The sequence below is a fragment of the Podarcis filfolensis genome (genome assembly GCF_964270895.1).
Source record: "Podarcis filfolensis genome assembly, chromosome: 12".
Classification (NCBI taxonomy): domain Eukaryota; kingdom Metazoa; phylum Chordata; class Lepidosauria; order Squamata; family Lacertidae; genus Podarcis; species Podarcis filfolensis.
The window spans coordinates 36,354,815-36,376,514 of record NC_139614.1 but is presented as its reverse complement, the minus strand read 5'-3'; the positions used below and the strand labels follow the sequence as shown (position 1 = coordinate 36,376,514).

At 42.9% G+C, this 21,700-nt stretch overlaps 1 long non-coding RNA gene across 1 annotated transcript; it reads left to right on the top strand.

Moving 5' to 3' along the window:
- The first annotated feature begins 985 nt into the window (after positions 1–985).
- LOC310746262 lies at positions 986–19,099 on the top strand. Its single transcript, XR_014540546.1, has 6 exons — positions 986–1,225; positions 3,882–3,927; positions 7,745–7,910; positions 10,670–10,764; positions 13,966–14,056; positions 19,009–19,099. It is a non-coding gene; the product is annotated as an uncharacterized lncRNA (long non-coding RNA).
- The last annotated feature ends 2,601 nt before the right edge of the window (positions 19,100–21,700 follow it).

Genomic DNA, 21,700 nt, shown 5'->3' with positions numbered 1-21,700 from the left:
ATTCATTTCCACTGCTACCCACCTTCCAGGTGGTTTTCCTCCACCCACCCACCCTCTCGCCTCCCTTCTTCTTTCACCTGCCTAGGAATCCTATCCCCACGCGGCAGCTTCCAGTTATCTGTGAATTCTCCTGCTGCAAGTCATCTTCTGCTGTCACCGCAAACGCAGGCGTTTGCAAGTCCTGGATCGCCAAACAGCAACCCAAACTGCTTCCAGGGACCAGCATGGCAGTCGCTCGCGAAGAAAACTCGTAGGGAGAGGATTCGCTGAAGGAGGATTCGCCCTTCGCCGCTCCCAACCTGGTGCCCTCCAGAGGTGTCAAGGTTCCCACAGGCTCCACTGAACCCATGCACATCGGGCAACACCCCGAGGAAGAAGCCCTCTCCCCCAAGCCCCACATCTCAGCCTCGGGTCAAGAGACTCCAGAAGGCTGTGTTGTTCATTGAGAGCAAGAGATCATACGCGATCAGGACTGTGTGTGGGTATATATATGTGGGATGCGTGCAGGGACCCAACACAGCGAGGAGCGAGCCAGGATTCCGGGGGGGGGGGAGGGGGACAGCCCCTCGGGAGGGTAAACGGTACTGAAGTGGGCTCTTTCCCCCATTGCTCACTTCGCTTCCTTGATGGGTCCACCCAAAAAGGCGCACGGGAGCACTGGAATGGGAATGGGACCCAGTGTTGTCATCAGCTCCCTGGAAAATCCCATTTTTATTTTTATTTTTTCTCTGGGTAGCTTTAGTAAAGCTTCATGTGTCCCTGTCCGAAATGTGGCCCTTCTGCGCTGTGGGGCCCTCTGTGGCTCGTTCCGACGGCGTGGGGCGCTGGTCTTCTGCATCCCCACAAGTCCTCTTGACCAGATGGCTCCCCTCGGCCAGCAAAAAGAAGAGCGCAGCGCAGGCCCAAGCAGCGCCTCGGCCAGGCCGGCCGTTCTATGTGCCGCAAACCCCGTGACTGCGCGTTGATTCGCTGCTACCAGCCCGGGAAGGGATCGGATAAGCCGCGTGGCCCGGGGAAGGGCCAATGGCAGGGGCAAGTGCTTCTTCCCGCCCTTCTGGAAAGGGAGCTATAAGGATCCCGTTCGAAGATGGTGTCTCTTTCCTTCCCTTAATCGAGGCCCATTCGAAAAGGGCGGGAAGCAAGGATCAAAGTAAAGAGGTCACACCGGCCTTTTCTTAAATCCGGGTTAGGCGAAATCAGTGCTTTTTTAATGGGGTACGTAGGAGTACGCTTACTCCTAAACGTCTTCTTTGTCCATTTAGTGTATTTATTTTTCCCAATTTGAATTATACAGTAAAATGGTGATTTTCTTGAGTCAAAATGAAGTACTCCTAAACATTTTTATTTTTTTTAAGAAAGCACTGGGCGAAATAGTTTTGGTTTTGCTCGAAGGTGCCCTAATTTTTAACCTAAAAAAATAGGAAAAGAAAAAGTATAGTTTCCTTTTCTCCTGACACGTTGGCCTGGAAGTTGTTTGGACCCTTTAAAAGGTGCTATTAAGGATGCAGAATAATATGCTGAGGGTGGATAGCAGTGTAATTTGGTTAAGAAACAACAACATCTCCATCATTTTGACATGTTAAGCTGGGCGTGGGGGAAGGAGAGAGAACTTTCCAGGAATCTCTTAAGTTTCGCGTTGTTCCATGCCAAGAAGTTGTGTGGCAGAGAGAATTCAGCTTTACGATAATCAGTAGTAATAATATAATCACAATAATTATTACAGTAAACAGCCTTTTTAAAATGGCTTTTTTATTGCTTGTGTTGCTGTTATTCGGTGGTATTAACAAGCAGAGTTATAAAGTGGTCCACCTGTCCTGCTTCAACACCAGCAAGCCACACTGTTCCTCCACTGGCTGTTTTCATTCTCATAATGCAGCTATATAAGGTTAATATAATGATATATGAGTGGGTTCATATGCCTGCAAGTTTCAGAACATGGGAAACAGCTATAATAAAAGGGTGCAGATAATAGTCATCTTGAATATTTTAATCCATCCCTTTCCAGGGCAGTTAAACATAAATCCTGGTTGGAATAAAACTTAATGTTTCTATTTCCCTGTTAACACTACTGAAAAATAGCAATTTGGATGAATTTAATTAAATGAGGAAGTAAGTGAAGTTTAGTTGAGTTTCATAGTTTCTGAAGGCTCTTGATCTAGAATGTGAGAACAGGCCTTTTATGTAGGGGGGAAGATTATTTACTGTAAATAGGAGCCACAACGGAGTATTCCGTGGGGCCCAAGACAACAAGCTCACAGGTTACATTACTCAGAAGGGCTTTGCTCAGTGCAAATTCTTTCCACTTTTTGCTAGTTACTGTTTTACTTTCCTTGGATTAGTGCCCTCTTTGAATAAACTTGGCAGAATGACTTAAAGAAAAATCCAAATGAGAGCCTCAAGAGACAGTACTGGATAACTAGAGGCTGCCTTAGATATGGTGCACCAGTACTGCAGTAATTCTTTCAGTTACTGATACTGCCGTTGCAAACTTGAAAAACTTAAACAGGACCAGTGTCTGTTGGTGAATGTATATGCAAGCCTCCCAGTTATGCAGGGCAGCTGTTTTTCCATTCAGTTTTTTCTGATGAAGAATTCTGTTCTACCTGGAAGTTTTTGTATCCTGTCACCAAGTTGCTTTTTCAGAAACCAGTTGTGGAACTTGATTCTAGGTAAATGGTCCATGAGATTGGGTGAGCAGGAACTACAAAGTAATTGGGAGGTTATAATACATCATTGCCAAAGAAAACATTGATTCCTTGCTCTTACAGTGATATCTGACATTTCATTACATATAAGCAGTGCTTTGTAGATTGAGAACAAACCTATGATGTAATTTGGAGAACATGAGGTTGATGGGAGAGGACTTGGCTGAGCTGTAGGAATGCTTTAAGGTTCAGTGGGGAAGGCCTTGAAACTCAAAGGTCGTGGATTTTTAAATGTTGCCAAGTTAATAGTTTGTAACTGAGAGTCCAAGGTATTTAGGAAGCAAACATTACAGGGTGAGAAGATTAGTGAAAGATTCTTTTCATGATATAGTAATCAGAGAAGAAGGACTGAGAAGCACAATGGGCAAGCAGTAAAGGAAAAAAATGGTTTTTAAAAAATCCTATTTTAATTCAGGGAATGTTCAACTGGTTTGGAATAAATGTGAAAGCACATAAACTATGATCCAGATTCCAGACTAGCCCCACTTTTATATGCGTGCAGATGAATTATTGTTCCCCCTCCATGTGTAAGGGCTGCATAGCTGCAGATTCACAGCCTTTAGGGGGAAATTGTATTCTCCTTGCCATACTCCATTCAAAAAGCAGCTCCATCAGCATTAATCTGTGTAAATGGTTTGAGGACTGCAGCCTTAAAGTTCTGGCAGTGAAATTGAGGCAGACTTTGTTATTGTAGCTCCAAGAAACTCTTTGTGGTAGACGTGGAGACAAAGTACGGCACTGAGTGTTGAGTCCAATGTAGCATCTTATTTATATCAGTTAGTAATTTGGAATTAAAGTTCAAAATGTTTCAGGTCAAAGGCATGCAGACAGGCCTAAAGGAATACTGTACTTTCCTTTACATCTTCATAAACGTTTGTTTTCATTTTGGAAAGGCTAACAAAATGTTGTTTGCCAGTCCAGTGGCCCAGATCCTTTCCATTTAATTTACGTACGTGTGGGTAGATTATGTACATGTGGGTCAGGCCAAATTTCCCAATAAATACATGAAAACATGCAATCCGTATATTGGGTGATAATGTTAGAGTAGGCTTATTAATTTCATTGGGTCTACCCTGAGCATGATTTAGTTGGCTATCACCTATTTAGATTATTTTTCTGTGTCATTTTCTTTTTCACAGATATATCAATCTATCTAACCTAGTACCCTTCTTTCAGATACTCCTGGGAAGCACACAAAACAGGGCATCACTGAAATAGGTAAGTATTCCTTGAACATCTCAGTCAAGAGGTAGAGTGCCTCTGAACAGAGAGGTTCTGCTTTAGCTATTGTGATTGATAGCTGTTGGTAAACCTCTTTTTCATGAACCACCAACTGAGAGTATTTTAGGTTGCAGTCCTCTAAAAACTTACACATGTACCTCGTGAGAAGTTCCATTGAACTCACTGGGACTTACTTTTTTGCTTTATTTTTTAGTAGACATGCTTAGGAAGAATTGCACTCTTCCAGTGCAATCACAGAACCATAAACCTAAGTACTGAAATAGAAATAATTTAGCCCACCTAGATAAACTTGGGAAACAGTATTCATAATGTTATTTGCCCTAAGGTAGATGGATTGTTGCTTGTAGTAGTAGCAGCAGATGAACTCTGCTACCATGGAAATTGATTGTAAATTTGCTAATAACAGAATGCACCAGTATACCATGCTCAGCAAACAGTTAAGTGTAAAAATAACCAAGGTTTTATTGTAAATTATGTATCGTTCCTTATTTACTATACCACACTTTATGTGCACTTTTGGATTCTAATTTGATTGAAACTCATAAGATCAAAGAAAACCTGTGGTTTTAGCGAAGGGAGCAGCTTATATTTGGGTATTGTCTTTTCTCTCTCCCCCCCCCCCCCATGAATTTTAAAGGTGCGGCTTATATTCGGGTGTGGCTTATATTCGGGCCAATACGGTATATATTTTCTTGTGCTTTTTGAAAGTCCTCCATGAGAAAAGTTGCACCCGAAGTCTCTCTATTGAGGCTGATGCTGCCGAGTAATGTATCTGTGGCTTGCAGAGCCAAACCATGAATGTTTTTATACTATTCCACTCTCATGCCTTACCAGAATTTTATTATTTTAGTCCCTAATCATAGTTTCTTATTTTTGTCCGTCATAGGCTAGGAATTTGGGAGAGAATGTTTTTCTCATTCTGGTTCCAGAAATGAAAAGACGCAAAATAGTTAAGGTAATATTATCTTACATTTGACTGAGGTCTGTTGAAAATGTAGTAATTAGGAATTTAAATTGGAAAGAAGATAAGGTTTGCTGCAGTAAAATTTTATTAATAGATAACAAGTAGGTCAGTTTTCAAGAGCTAAGGGAGCTGCGAACGTTATATAACAGCTGGATAGAAACCCAGTGAGGCCAGCTGGGCTGCCTTTGGAAATTTTTAGAAGAGTTTGTCAGAAATGTGGAACTGCAGCCGGCTAGTATAGGTTCATAGCCTCTGTAATTTTTTCAACAACCTTAGATGGAAGAGGGCAAGCAAGCACAGCCAGATGGCAATTCCTGTATCTTTTGCATGAAGTGTCTCAGGCCTTTCAGACAGCTGTAGGAGTTGAAATACAGTTTGTGGCTTTACATTTAAAGCACATTAGTTCTCCCCAAAGAATACTGAGAACTGTAATTTGTTAAGGGTGCTGGGAATTGTAGCTCTGTGAGGGGCAAACTATAGTTCCCAGGATTCTTTGGGGGAAGTCATGTGCTCTGAATGCATTTTAAATGTATTGTGTGTATAAGTTGTCTCTGTGAGTAAGTGTGACGAAAACACACATTATTGACCCTCTATCACATCAGTCCTTCTATAAAGTGTTCTGTAGGAGGCATTCTAGTCTATCAAAACAACACCAACTACTTTCCATCTAATCTTATAACTTGCCTTACGATGGCAGTGAGTCTTAAAATTGCTAAATGCTTTGTTTGAAATGTCGTTTCTATAGGGGTGTGACTTGATATTAATGGAAAAACTGACCCTAACAAAGCCTGAGACCAAAGAAACACAAAATCAGACAAATTTTTATAAAACTTGGTTGAGCTTTATTTCCGACACAACAGCAAAAGATATATATGGTTGTAGCCGACCAACAACTTAAGGGGACATATGTAAATATACCGTACTTTTATTTGAATGAGCAACATTTGTGTGTATTTGAATGATACTGGGACTGCGCTTGAGAGGTGGGAAGGAAGGAGTTTTCCATTTTGATTATGTTTATTATGAGCATAGCTGTCAAGTGTTCCTTATTTGAAGGGACAGTCCCTTATTCCAGTGCCATGTCCCGCTGCTGTCCCTTATTGATGGATGTCCCTTAAATGATGCCCCTTAAATTTCAAAGGAAGCAGCTCCTCTCCCTCCCTCCCTGCCGGCCAGGGAGGAGGGAGGCTCCAACTGTGTTGCTTGGCTGTGTTGCTCACCCAATAAGAAGTCTAAGAACGACTGGGGGGTGGAGCTTGCATGCCTTGTGTGTGGCTAGTTAATGCAAGCTGAGGGGTTTTTTGAATGCTGGACGCCATTTTGTTGCACGTGCTGCTGCAAACTTTGCAGTGCAAAGCCAGGCCAGGGAGCCATCTTAAGTTGAGGCTGCATAGGCCTTGTGGTGCATGTGACTCAGATTCTATTCAGCTGAACCTCTGGTTACAAAGTTGGTTGGACAGTGTTCTCGAAGCTACCCAGCATGAGTTTGACCAGACTGCAGGAGGACAGGAAGACTGGAGTGCCTGGAACAGGTGAGGCTGCAGGTCCCTTATTTTGGCTGTTGGTCCCTTATTTTCAAGGCTGCTGGTCCCTTATTTTCAAATCTGTAAGTTGACAGCTATGATTATGACATGATTTTTAAATACCTTTAAAAAACCACCCAACAACCCTAGTTGCTCAAAGATACACAGGCTTTAAAAAAACCACAGCCAACTAGCTAAAAGTCATTATTTTAAATTTGCTGCCTATGAAATGAATTTCAGGAAATCCATTAAGCCCTCCTTAGGCACTAGCTAGGATTGCCAGGGCACTGAATTCTTTAAAAGCAGCTAAGAAAACATACCTGGCTAAGAACATTTCCCATCCTTTTCAGGGAAGGGAAATATTTTGAAACTCTGTCTGATGTATTATTATTATTATTATTGTTTAAAAAGCCTTTTGAATAGGAGGTTAGCTCCAAACTAAGGGAACTGAGCTTTATGGGACAAGTTAGTCAGAATTAATTCCCTCCCCTGCCAGTGAAAATGTGAAAATCCCCTGCCAGTGAAAATTGTCAGTGAAAATGTGTAATCCTAACCAAGCTGTCTCAGAATAAAATTCTGTTGAGTTCAACCTTGGGTAAGTGGAGTTCGGACTGCTGACTTTGAATGAAAACATTAAAAACAAATTTAACGAGCACATAACTTCCCCCAAAGAATCATGGGAACTGTAGTTTTTTAAGGTTGCTGGAAATGGTGCTTCTGTGCAGAGGAAATTATGGTAATTGTGTGCTGAGTATGCTTTAAATGTGTAATGTGGACTCACAGCTAGTGCAGCTAACTCAGACTAGATCCATCCCATTGTGTTCTCTAAACATCATATCACTGATGATCTCAAATCACTCTGCACATTGTATGGAGCTGGGCACACACACACACACACACACACACACACACAAATTGTTACGTTATTTGTCCAGAAGCAGTCAGGGGCTCTGAGGAGGATGTCAGCCATTTTAAGAGGTTGACATTGGAAGAGGCTTTGCCTGAGCAGCTGAGCCCAGTCTGAACATTTTTTTAAAAAACAGAGGTTTCTTTCCCTTTATAGCTGAGAGGACAATCCAGCTCTCTTAAAATCAATAGGTGTTTTGTAAATTACTATAGTAGGACAAGGACTCAGGCCTGAGTTCAAGGCAGTATCTAGCTTTACATAAGCAAGCAGTGCTGTATACTCATTTAGGGATAATTCAGTGGGCTATTCCTTTTCTTCAGCTTGGCTACTGAAAGGTCTTCTGCTCTCTTAATTATTCTGCTTTGTTTTCCATTGATTATCTGTTCTCTCCTGCTGCCCACAGGCCTGGAATAACACATAAACAAACAAACAAATCTCCAGAATCTGCAGGGATCACACTGGTGGGGAATGTGGTGGTGAAACACCCAGGAATCAGCTCTGACAGGTGGGCAGAGCTGCCCTGATGGGAAGGATGACCTGATGTCATCATGGTGCCAGATGATTGATAGGTAGATGGCTGTTTTTTTATATTTTATATTTAAAGTTTTATTGATTTTTTAAAAAAGAAAAATAAGTGCAAACATAGCAGAAAGAAAGAAAGAAAACAAAGAATAACAAATATAAATCATAAAGCGTCAAAACCTATAAGGACAAAAGTAAAAAGATACAGCACAGCTCCAAAGGGGCAATAGAAGTATTAACTCATACAAATATTCCTTTTACAAATAATACAGATACGTAAAAACAGAAGTATTATTTATCTGTGAGTTCCATCATCATTGAGAGCAAAGGTTCTACAAAGTCTTAGCTGAGCAAAGGTTTGCGTAACCTGGTGCCACTGAGCAACCACATGGCTCCATATTCATATGAGAAATAAAATGCCATACATTAAAAAAGGTCATTTGAGCTCTAAGCTTTACATACTTTTAGTTTATGAGCTATCTTTTCAAGGAGGGCAATTCACTGATCCCTGGAGACTAAGTAATCCAAATTATTAAGGTGGAAGGTTTTCCAGGATTTGGCAACTGAGCCCTGGGCTGCTGCTAAGAGATGAGATATACCGTAAGTTCTTTGTTTTTCACATCCCATTCTGTTTCTATATAATGGTTCAAATGTGTCTGGTGGAAACGTGGAGTAAGAGTTTGTTTCTCGAGCAAAGGGATCTCAGTGAATACCTTATTCCAAAATTCAGCTGCCTTTGAGCAGTCCCACCACATATGTTTATATATACCCATTCTGTGGCAGCCCTTTAACACAGTGAATGTTATACCTGGATATTACAAAGGAGAGCTCTCGCAGAGCAAGGTATTAGCTATGTACAGTGGTACCTCAGGTTAAGTACTTAATTCATTCCGGAGGTCCGTTCTTAACCTGAAACTGTTCTTAATCTGAAGCACCACTTTAGCTAATGGGGCCTCCTGCTGCTGCTGCGCCGCCGGAGCACGATTTCTGTTCTCATCCTGAAGCAAAGTTCTTAACCCGAGGTACTATTTCTGGGTTAGCGGAGTCTGTAACCTGAAGCGTATGTAACCCGAGGTACCACTGTACTAACTTTAGTGAGAAAGCTCAAGCTGAACACTTGTCAAAGTTATTCTGCAGGGACAGGGAGGACAGACAAAGATCTGGCCCACCAGGTAAAAATGTTATCGGTAGCCTTATACACCAAGTACACCGTTTCTATACCAGTGGAATAGCCACTTTACACATAGTCAACTCAGAAGGGGGAAATGAACAAATAAAAGAAACAAAAATGTTGTAAGAATAGCAGACATGCCCACGGCATCCCTAGAAACATCACCAAAGCGCACTAGTTGGGCACTGGGCCAGTGATGATGGCCACATGCCCCCCACATATAGGAAGACAATGACATGATGGTGACAGGAACACACCCCTTCATCACCACACACACACACAATGCAAGATGACACCGCGGGACCCCGCCCCAGCTGCCCCAGTGACCTTGTCACTGCTGCCACCAGTCCCTACGGATAGACATTTGAAGCCTGTCAGGCTGCCATAGTTTGGTAGGATAACACACTATGGAAAGGGAGTCTGTAGAACACAGCACCTGCATAACCCCTTGGGAAGGATTCCTATAGTGTAGAGCACAAACATATCCCCCTGTGCCCCTCTCCCCAGGGGATACATCTTGTATATACATTTTTATTGTATAAGATATGAAAAATCCATGCAAGAATAGTGGCTTAGTGGTTGCAAAATTGGTACCAAGGGTGCCTATACAGTGGTACCTTGGTTCTCAAATGCCTTGGTACTCAAACAGCTTGGAACCCAAACACTGCAAACCTGGAAGTAAGTGTTCCGGCCTGTGAACTTTTCTCGGAAGCCGAACACGCTCCGTTTTGAGTGTTACACTTCCGATTTGAGTGCCACGCTTCTGCTTTGAGTGTTACACTGAGGTCTGTCTGCTTTTGCTGTTTATTTTGTGTTTTTGTTTTCGTGGCTCTTTTTTTTGTTTTTGTGACTGTGTGGAACCCAATTCAGCTACTGATTGATTGATTGATTGATTGTGTGACTGCAGTACATTGTTTATTGCTTTCATTTTATGGATTGATGGTCTTGTTAGATAGTAAAATTCATGTCAAATTGCTGTTTTAGAGGTTGTTTTTAAAAGTCTGGAACAGCTGAATCTATTTTGCAATACTTTCAATGGGAAAGTGCGCCTTGGTTCTGGAATGCTTTGGTTTTGGAATGGACTTCTGGAACGGATTAAGTTTGAGAACCAAGATACCACTGTATTAGGCACTACTCTTTCAGAATGACTATGCACATTTGGTTATCGTGACTCAGTGCAACACCTGAGTTTGTAAGGTCTTTTGTTAATTGATAGGGAGGTAACTGGTATGGTTAGCCACATATAATAGCCATATCTGCTATTATTCATATTTGCAGAATGGGCACAATTATCAGAATAATGCAACTACCTCTGCTGATTAGTACCACTTGTAAATAATAAACTGAGTTATATGAGCAGTGAGTCTTTATTTGATCTTCTTTTTAACTACATTAAGATTCATAGCTTTGTAAGGAACCAGTAATAATTTTGTTTTGCGCTATATTCATTACAGTGCAGCTCTCTGCATCACTTAGGCAAACTATTGAATGAATGAAGGATTATGAGCTTGGGAGATACAGCATGCTTAAGGACATGCGGTGAACACATGCAGAGCTCAAATTTGAACCCAAGACTTACTGGCTAATGGCTTATGTTCTTAACCTCTTATGCTGATTTTTTTATTATTATTCCAGGCTCCTAACAAGTTTCCAATGGTGGTTGGCAAAAGTGGTTAGAATTAGATCACAAAGACAAAAAGTTAAAAGAAAATCCAACCAGCTTGTTTCTGGTAAGTCTTGATTTGCTTGTGTGAGGTTGGAATAGTTCAGGTCACTGGAGAACTTAATCTAATTTGATATAGAATATATGTCAGGAAATTGGTTATTAAATATTAGTGGTTTCTTCTCTCGTGTTCAGCCAGTTTTTAATCTGCTGTACCCATCTCTATTTTTAAATTGGTTTTTGATGTGTAATTATATTAATTGCCAAAGCAAAATGGTTATACCCAACCTATCTGCAGTCAAACTACCTCCCAAACCATGGTGTTGGCTGGCTTAATAGACAGTTTAAATAATGTCAAATTGCAGGAGTTTATTAAGCTGCTGTGATAATGTACGCAAAGCGCTTTGAACATTTAAAAGGTGCTATATAAATGCTAAGGGCTAATAGCATTTATTCCCATGAAATAGTAATGACTTCTTGGAAACGAAAGGATGATTTATTCAATTTATACTCTGCAAATGAGTAAAGGGGGCTGATGAATATGATAATGAGGAATAGATCGGTTTCAAATCCCTCTGGGATTTGGGTCAATCTTCAAGCGCCGTAGGACACTAACCCCAGTCCTTAGCTGTAGAGGCCCAGAGATGACACAATGGTTAATACATGCTCTGAGCTCGCGTATTCCCTATAACCAATGCTGAAAGTGTGTGTGTGTGTGTGTGTGTGTGTGTGTGTGTGTGTGTGTGTGTTAGTTAACCAGCCTGACAAGTCCTGGATGCTATTATTTTCCTGATTCTCTCCAAACCATCTTAATAGCAAACCAATTGACACCCTTTCATTTCCGGTTCTCTTATTAGTTTCCCTGCCTCTCCCTTTCATGCCATTTCCCTTCCCCAATGCAGTTTTTCTGGTGAGGTCAGGTGTTGGAGGCATCCCCTGCTGTTTCTGTCCATTTCCACTGCCTGTGAATTAGCTCTTGTGGAGGCAGCATTTCCTGTCAGTGAGTGACAAGAGGTGCTGTATCTGACAAGATGAATTCATTCTCTCTTTCTCAGTCCCTCTCTCCTTTCTTCTCTTCCTTTCTCCACCAGCCTCTCTCTACCTCTCCTTTGTTTTTAATTGCTTTAGTCCTCTCCCTCTTTTCTCCTTATAATCTCTCTTCATTTCTCTCTCTCCCCCCCCTTTCTATTATCTCTCCTGCCCTCCTTTGTATTCTTTCATTCCCAGCAGGGCTCATGCATACAAATTGACCCCCTCCCAGCCAGTAATGTGACCAAAGCTCTTTGTGGCTCCTACAATCTCTATGGTAACTGTTCAGGGGTGGTGGTGGTGTGGGGCGGGGAGTGTCTCAAGAGTGGCGGTGTAGACCCAGCACTTAGGCCCAGATATTTTTGTCCCTCCTCACATTGCAGAGCATCCATACGGATCACCTGGCCACTCTTTAAAAAAAACACAGCTGTTCTGTTTTACACTCTTTGTGTCAATACCTTTAAGGAACACTAATGGTAGAAAAAACCCACAAGGTTTTGGGGAGGGGTGGTGATGTGCAAATCTTTCCCCCTTGATAGAAGATATGTTGCCTTCAGAATTGTGTTCCACTGGGCAGAGCTTTTTTTTTTAAAAAAAAGCATTATATCGAATAGGTACCATCCGTCTATCATCCTAGAGAGAGTGGCTGCATTCAAAGGACAACATGTGTTTATATTTCGGCAACAAGCAGCAGCAGCGAGTCTAAATTGCTCAGTCTAAATTGCTTGTGGGGGGATTAAGTCTTTAAGAGGTTTGGATGCCTTTTCATCAGAAATGTGGTTTGAGTTATAGTTTTTAAAATACCTGTGAATCAGTTCTACCTCAGCACTTGAAGCTGCTCTCACTGCTGCTTTAATCTTCCTGGCTGCTGCTTATAAGTGATCAGTTTCCTTACAATAAGTAAATAAATAGGTGCATAACCTGCTAAACATTGCCTGTACCTTCCTAGTAAGCCATGCTGTGCCATTGGGCTGTTTCCAAGAGACAACTCTGGGTGAAGAGACTGAAAATATGGCTTTGAAAAAGAATAGATTTTTTGCATGCTTAAGATCATGTTGTACAGGTTAATTAATCCTTGAACAGCCTGTCATCCTGACACAACCAGGGTGGTTAATATGTCCCCCACAATCCTTACAGTACATGCATAAGGGTGCAGAGAGGATAATAATCTGCTTTAGCAATTCTGCGTATGAAACCACAGGACTGCCATTTCCCCCAGATTAATTGTTATAAAGAGGAAGATGGAGACCTTGTGTATATGACAATTAGATTTCATTTGGAGCATTAATTTCCATAACCAATGACTAAAGTGAAATGGACACACCGTGAATTTGACAGAGGTGGATTTCAAATATCACTTACCTCTTAACCTGGCTCAAAGGGTTGTATTCAGAGTCTATCCACTGAACTTAATGAGCTTCTTAGTAATGCCCATTAACTTCAGTAAGTCTACTCTGAGTAAGGACTAGCATTGAGCACCACCCAACCAAAGCACATGCGGGAATTACTCCATCATTTTAGGATTCATGCCCATCACGCATCCCTTCTGACTGAAAATGTGGAAAAGTATTTTATAGTTTAACTCTGGGCAGATTCTGCATTTCCCCCCTTTTCTGTGTTTGTTTTATTCATCCCAGGTTGGCTCTTACCATTTAATACCAGATATCACTGTAAGAAACATAATATTTATTAGGCAATTAAATGTTATTGCCTCCACCACTGCTGGGGGAGGGGGAATCTATTAGTAAATCCACAAAATCTTTCACTGCCCTGTCACATACCACAAACCACATGACATTCAGCACTTGGTGATTTTATACTGATCTTTAATTAAGGACATTAATAAACACCAGTACTGCTAAAATAATCTATAGATAATGAGAATGTTTAATGAGCCACATTGTCCTAATATGCAGGCAGTTTCTGGCAGGAGAGTCAGCAGTGAAATAGTTAACATTGTGGGCATTTAAGTGGTCATAATTAACAGTCTATTAACATGAATAGGGGAAGTTCTCACTTTGGACAGCTATTGTTTCACTCTCTCTGTTTACAGACTCCACTAGACAACAGTGCATAGCTTTGCCTTTGTGTGTGTGGATTGTTTAAAAAAGAATCAGGAGAAACAGACATTTCATCTTAAAATTAAAACCAAACCTAAAAGGCTGTACATAGCAAAATTATCAGTCTTGTTGCTTCTTTTATTTTCTTACATTTGTACCCCACTTTTCTTCCATCATAGGACCCCAAGACAGCATACATGTGGCCCCAGAGAAGTCCCCTCCAGTCAGTGCTGGCGTAGACCAGACCTAGACCTGCTTGGGCTCAGTAAGGTGACAGCCTCCTTTATTTTCAAGCCATGCTCTGTGTCCCATAACACTTTGTGTAGGGAGCCTCAGGAAACTTTTTCAGCAGGGGGCCGGTCCACTGTCCCTCAGACCTTGTGGGGGGCCGGACTATATATTTTGGGGGGAAATGAATGAATTCCTATGCCCCACAAATAACCCAGAGATGCATTTTAAATAAAAGCACACAATCTACTCATGTAAAAATACCAGGCAGGCCCCACAAATAACCCAGAGATGCATTTTAAATATAAGGACACATTCTAATGTAAAAACACGCTGATTCCCGGACCATCCGTGGGCTGGATTTAGAAGGCGATTGGGCCGGATCTGGCCCCCAGGCCTTAGTTTGCCTACCCATGGATCAGATCCATGTAGCCTAGTGTTTCCATCTCCAATTGGCAGCAGCTCTCCAGCAGGAGGTTTTCCTCATTGCTTAGAATCATAGAATCATAAAATTGTAGCGTTTGAAGAGACCCTGAGGGTCATCTATTCCAATTCCCGGTAATGCAGGAATCTCAAATAAAGCATCCATAAGAGATGGCCATCCAACCTCTGCTTTAAAACCTCCAATGAAACCACAACCTCCCGAGGAAGTCCGTTCCACTGTTGAACAGTTCTTACTTTCAGAAAGTTCTTCCTGATTAGTCGGAATCTCCTTCCTTGTAACTTGAATCCATTGGTTCGAGTACTACCCTCCGGAGCAGGAGAAAACAAGCTTTCTCCATCTTCCATTGATGTGACAGCCCTTGAGATATTTGAAGTTGACTGTCGCATCTCCTCTCAGTCTTCTCTTGTCCAGGCTAAACATACCCAACTCCCTCTCTAGCATTCCTCATAAGGCCTTGGTTTCCAGACTCCTTGATCGTCTTGGTTGCCCTCCTCTGCTTTTGCTATTTAAATGGAGATGCCAAGAATCGAACCCAGGAGCTTCTGCATGTAAAGCACATTCTGTACCACTGAGCTGTGGTCAGCCCCACAAGCAGACAATCATTCTCAAACTGCAGCATGATACTGTGCCTCAGGAAGAGCTCCTTGTGTCCCATGAGCCAAGTTGTCACATCTGTCCACTGGGTATGTGTAGCAGTGGCAGAGGAAGCCTCTTGGGCACCTGGGGTGGCGTGCCCAGGAGCAGGGCAAACCGCCCATAGGGCGGCACAGCCTGTGCCTTCCCTACGGGTGCCGCGTGCCCCGTCCCTATGGGCACCACACGCCCTGCTGCATGAGGTGCGCGGCGCCCATAGGGAAGGCACGGGCTGTGGCGTGTGGCGGCCATAGGGATCGGGCGCACGACGGGACCTCAGCCGCCCTACAGCTGGGGGGGGGAGGCAGCAGGTGGACAGCGCGGAGCCTGCGGGCGCCAAGACACGTGGCTCTTGCACGCTGCAGGCCCTGCGGCAAGTGCCGCCCGCCATTTTGTCACCCCCCCATCAGGGGGGCACCCGGGGCAGACCGCACCCCCAGCACCGCCCTTCCTATGCCCCTGATGTGCAGGAATTTTTAGGGCAAGGCTAGCACATGCAGCATCACCTCCTCTACATGTTTTGCAAATCTCTTCAGCAATAAGGCATGAACGGGGCTGTTGAGTCAAGGCAACCAGTCATTTCTAAATCAGGTGGTGCACAGGCTCAGGAAAAGGTCATACAGAACCTTTCTTGCATCTTTACATTAAAAAAAGTCTTAATGAATTGTTTCATATGAAAAACGGTGGTGTCTTTTTCTCTTTCTCCTTGTTTTAAAACAGGCCTTTGACATGTTACAAGCAGAGCGGCCGGCATTTCTCCATAGTGCAAGGCTGGTGTAAAATCCTATTGGCAAAACAAAAAGTCTAGCAAGTGTTGGGAAAATGCAGGTGGGTAGAAAAGGTGCTCAGCTGAAACAAAAAAGTGCTGTTTCTCTCTCCTGTGGAGATCAGAGAGCAAGCATGGCTCCTGTGCACCTCCAACTTAGAGCAATAATTAGGAACTCTTTACTATCCAAGCATATATTTCCTATAACATGCCTTGGTCCTCATTGTGATTGCTTAGGACTAGAGAGTGCTCATACAGCAAATATTCAGATTACAGCCATCTTCCAAGCCAGTCTGCTAACTCTGCAGAGTTCATCAGCACAGTTGACCACCCTAGCTGCATTCAACAGGGAGAGCATACCATCCTGAGACAAGCCCCTTCTCACCCTCCAGCCCCCTCTCCTGCTTCTTCGCTCCCTCCTTGTCAGACTGCTGCTCGATTCCAGCAGCCCCTTTCTGTGACTCATTCCCTGCTGAGCACAATGTGTGTAATATAGCATATCTGCATCCTGAAAATTTTGAGAAAAATGCAATAACTTCCCTCTCTAATATATTTCGCCTAAATTATTGTTCTGATTTTCATTTTCATTTTATTAATTGAGTCTCTGCTCAAAGTACCCAGAGCAGCATGCATTATAAAATGCAGATAACAATATAATGAAATAATGATAGAATGAATGAAAACATGAATGTAGCTAAAATCTGCAGTAGAACTCCACATGTAAACCCATTTATGATCCCTGCCCAGCAGTAGACAGATACAGTTTAAGCTGCTATTATTATTATTATTATTATTATTATTATTAGGAGATAATCTATAGTAGAGACAGTGCTTGTCTGTCTGCCTAGGCTGATAATGTAAAGGGACCTGAGATGCTGCTTGTCTTGGGATGTTGTTGCACTGCCCTGTTTGTTGAGGGCACAGGCTCTCCCTGGGTGGCATGCTGTCAGAGCAAGGGTCTTGCCCTCTAGCTAACCTGGCCAGCAGTCAAGGGAGCTTGCCAGGAAGACAAACAGAATGTTAGAGATAATTAAGAAAGGAACAGAATACAATACAGGGAATCAGTGGTGCATGCACACTTTTTGCACTGTGCGTTATCCTAGTCTGCTCAGAACAATTAGCCAGTCCTTGTTAAGTAAATTATTCCTGGTCATAAGGACGCCATTGCATATCCCGGATTATTTATTCTGGCTTTCTATGATCCCTTCCACTTGTTCTATATTAGTCTGCAGGCAGCAGACTCTGACCTTGATCTAGCGCCGTAGATCACCTGGATCTTTCTGGGAAATTGAGTCCCTGGTTAAGTCTAGGTCTCTAGAGAATGCAGATGTGGCTTTCATTTCGGAATGTCTCCCTTGCCAACATTGCTCACTAACAGCTATGTGAAAGCAGCAATTCAATAGGAGCTTGAAGTTTTGGCAACGGGAAACTGCACCTGCTGAATGTTTGCCTGGCATCAGACTGATAAGAGGACAGGAAACATCCTGAGGTGGAGAGTAGCAACCTTAGCTTAGTTCTGAAAAACTGTGACTCCGTGGTGTATTTTTCTATCAAGCCTAAAATTCCATGTTGGGCATTGGGATATACCAGGACATTTCTTCTCAGTACCTGCAAACTGGCTGGGAAGTGCCTCTGAACATGTGTAAGGTGCTTTTTGTTTACTGCTGGGAGATTGCAAACTCCTTGGGGCAGGGATTGTTCCCTCATGGGTTGAATACACTTTATAAATAGGAACAATGCAGCTTTGTCCCACACATCAGAGGTTAAAAGCCACAGGGCTTAGTTCAGAATATATTATTTCCATATAGGCTTCAGCCCTAGCATTTCTCTTCTTCCAAACTATCATTGCCCTCTTGTATTTGATTAAAATCCCTCCAAGGTATAAGGAACTCGCACAGGTGGCAGAACAGTCTTGAGAATCTGCTGCTCAAGTGTTAAAATATACCTCTGGTTGACCTTGCCCAACCCCATCAATCCTAGAGCTCCCCTGTGGAAAAAGTGAATCTTATCCTATACTATCCTTCTCTTTGTTCTTACCTACCTGTTCTTTTTGGGTTTTTGTTTTATATATTCCACCATAGCTGTCAACGTTTCCCTTTTCTTGTGAGGAATCCTATTCAGAATAAGGGAATTTCCCTTAAAAAAAGGCAAAAGTTGACAGCTATGATTCCGCTGATATATACAAGTGGAGCCTGCAACTATATGTTGCAGTGTGGCTTCCTCCTGCCCATCATATTAGTCAGCCCTTTCCTGGATGACTCCATTCCATTACCCTTCCCCTCTGGCTTTCTGTTCCACCCCACTCAGTCAGCATTTTGTGGTTACAGAGTACAGTATGCTTGGTCTTCATTGTTCTGCCTTGGGTTCCCCCCCACACCATCGCCTTAGGGCAGTGGTATCCAAACTTTCTTCAAAGAAAGCGTTGAGATTTTTTATGATTTTACCCCAAACTTGTTGGGATTAAAGTTGTTGAACTTTATATTAGGGTTGGAGTTGTTGAGGGTTTTTTTAAGGATTTTACCCCAGGAAATAAACTGCCACAGGGGCCAGATTAAACTAACTGGCCGGATTAGGCCCCTGAAACGGACTTTGGACATTCCTGCCTTAGAGTCACCCCCAAAATATTTTGGTACACCTGCAAACCTTGAGGATCCCCCAAAGCCTCTTGGTATGTCCCTCATGTGAGTGGGCATTGCTATTTTGGCTGTAAAGGATTCACCCATGGAGAGTGGACTATACTGGAGGTTTTCAGTCTTTTTGAGTCAGCTCAGTTGGTTGGAGCGTAGTTGGTTAAAGCGTAGTGCGTTAACCTGTTTCCCCAAAGGCAACCCATACAAGTAAGGTTGCGGGTTCGATCCCCATCTGGGACAGCTCCATTTTCCTGCATTGCGGGGGCTTTGACTAGGTGATCCTCAGGTTCCCTCCCAACCCCACAATTCTATGATTCCACGGCTCCCTTGACCAGCTACATTCTTTCTGCGGCTTCCCTGTGGACAGTCACCAGCACTGCCTTATACCTGTTTAGTCAAATATGTTCAACTGAGTTGCATGGGGCTTGCTCTTACTATGCACTGGACTGCAGCTTTTTTTTAATTTTTATTAAAGTCAATCATAGGGAAGCAAGAAATAAAAAAATTTTCCAATTAACAGGTTTCTGGCCCATCCCAGATAACACTTCAAATGCATTGAAATCCCTACTTCTCTGCCAGCTTAACCTGTTTCCCCAAAGGCAACCCATACAAGGTAAGTTTTACAGTGCTCCTAAAAGATGCTCTGGCTTAGATTTTGGAAAAGCATCATGTGAAGGGAAGCCCTAAGCTGGAGTCTCCCATGCAGAATTCCTCTCTGTGTGAGGAGTGGAGAGCTGAGACTCTGAAAGGTGGTGTGTTAATTGGGCATCATTTTTTTATCAATGTAGTGCATCTGTTCCGCTCTGTGCTGTTCATCTGTCTGTTCTTCCAATCTCTTTGGCCTGATCCCATGCCAAGCAGTTCAGGCAGAAGGCTATGGCGATGTGAATGATTATTTAATGTATTTTGGGGTGTTTCTTATGTGAACTGTGTGTTGATTTACATGGATCCGTTACACTAATATGAACTGCAGCTTGCTCTCGAGACTGTGCAGGATAATTAACTCTTATGCCCGTGAAATGCATTCCCCTTTAGGTTAATGTTTTACAGTTGAATAAAAAGGGGTTTCTGACCTCTTCATTTAGATGAGATGAGGACATGGCCATCGTTTATGAAATAGGCAGATCATAATGTGAGATTTATTGGGACAGCTGCAGCTTCTGCAGTCCATTTGAGACATGCAGAGAGTATGTTACTTTCCCTTCTGTAGTACAAATGGATTCTTCCAGGGCTCCTTTATGGCAGAGATGTCTGCAATTTGATGTTGTGTTATGGAATATAAGATGCTGCCTTATGGCAAGTCAGACCATTGGTCCTGCCTAGCTCAGTATCGTATGCAGTACACTGACTGGCAGTGGCTGTCCTGCCAGATTTTAGACAAGTGTCTCTTCTGAACCAATGTAGAGATGCTGGGGACTGAACCTGGGACTTCTTGCATACAGTGGTACCTCGGGTTAAGTACTTAATTTGTTCCGGAGGTCCGTTCTTAACCTGAAACTGTTCTTAACCTGAAGCACCACTTTAGCCAATGGGGCCTCCTGCTGCCGCCGTGCCGCCGGAGCCTGATTTCTGTTCTCATCCTGAAGCAAAGTTCTTAACCCGAGGTACTATTTCTGGGTTAGTGGAGTGTGTAACCTGAAGCGTATGTAACCCGAGGTACCACTGTACAAGCTATGTGGTCTAAGAAGGGCCCTGCTCTTGTAATGTGAGGGTGGATCTGAGGTTTGTGCTACTGAAAGAGAGGAAGTAAATATTATTTAGGACACAGAAAATAACCAAAGGAATTATGAAATTCTGCAACCCTTGCAACTTCAGATATAAATCCTGGTGCGGTGAATGTACAAATTGATGTTAGCAGGGGCAACCCGAGGCTTTTCGCTACCTGAGGTGAAATATCCCTCTGCTGCCCCCACAATGAGTGGGGAGACTCCATAAGGCTCCCGCCCCCCCGAGAAGCCCTTATGGAGCCTCTCCTATGCCAGGGAGAGAAACCCTGCCACACCGCCCAGTGGTGGTGGGGAAATCTTTTCCAGATCCCCAGCCCCTTGTCTGACAGTGGGCATGGGCGTGGCCAAGGGGGGGCAGGGACAGGCTGCTGCCCCCCAATAATTTTTCAAAAAAGAAATACATAGCAAACTGAGGTTCTGCCCCCCCAACAAAATAAATATTTTGCAGGGTCTCTTTCCGTGTAGCATTTGGAAAGAAACACATAAATGCATATCCTCCTATTCAAATTTACATGCAGAAGCCAAAAAACCCCAAGTCCTGTGAATGACATTCTGTCACAGAACTGGGCTCTCCTCTCACCCCCACAAAAAGACCCTGGATGTTGCTGTGACAACCTTTTTCCTTCCCTCTAACAGATTATGGTCATTGTTTTGCATCAAAAGAGTATTTGCATAGCAGAAATCTGTCTTCAATTACCTCTAAAACAGCTTCAGAAGGGTTTTTGTTGAGAATTTGGGTGTGTATGTGTGTGTGTTTTACTTTTAAAATTTATTCTGCATGAAATTATCTTTTTTTGGAACATTGTAGAACATGGCACGATCCTCTGGGGAATGAATGACTGACAGAAGCCATACTGTTGCTTTTGTGGATAATGCCAGTTACATTACAGGCAAGATGGCTGTCTCCAGGAAGTGGCTCTGAGTGAGAGAAGTGTGTCTGCTGCCTGTCTGGTTTCACACAAAAGTCTAGTGTGATTTCTATGTAGCAATGTGCTTTAACTCTTCTGTGCTGCTTTTTTTACACACCAATGGAATCATTCCCTAGAGAATAATTTCTTATCCACTGAGTCATACTGGTCCAGAAATTATTCTCTTAATAACAGACCTGTGTGTCTTCTATTGCAAATGCTGAATATTTGTTTGCTTCTTTCAGAGCTGCCGAAGGCTCAAAGCTCATTAGTCACTACAAAAACCGAGAGATGGGAGGTTTTGAAAGCTGAGTTTTACACTGTAGTCCTATGATTCTTCAGAAGTAACTCCCACCATGTTCAATGAAGCTTACTCCCAGTATGTCTTACTTAAGTATGCATGGGACTGCAACCTATATGTAACTACTCAGAAGTAAGGCCCAGTGAGGTCAGTGGGGTTAGTTTCTCCCAGGAAAGTGTATATAGGACCACAGCCAAGCAGTGTGAAATTCTTGGGGTTCCAGGTGCTTACCCAGGGTTTGTGTTTCCTTCAGAAATTAGGCACAGCAGAGACTGT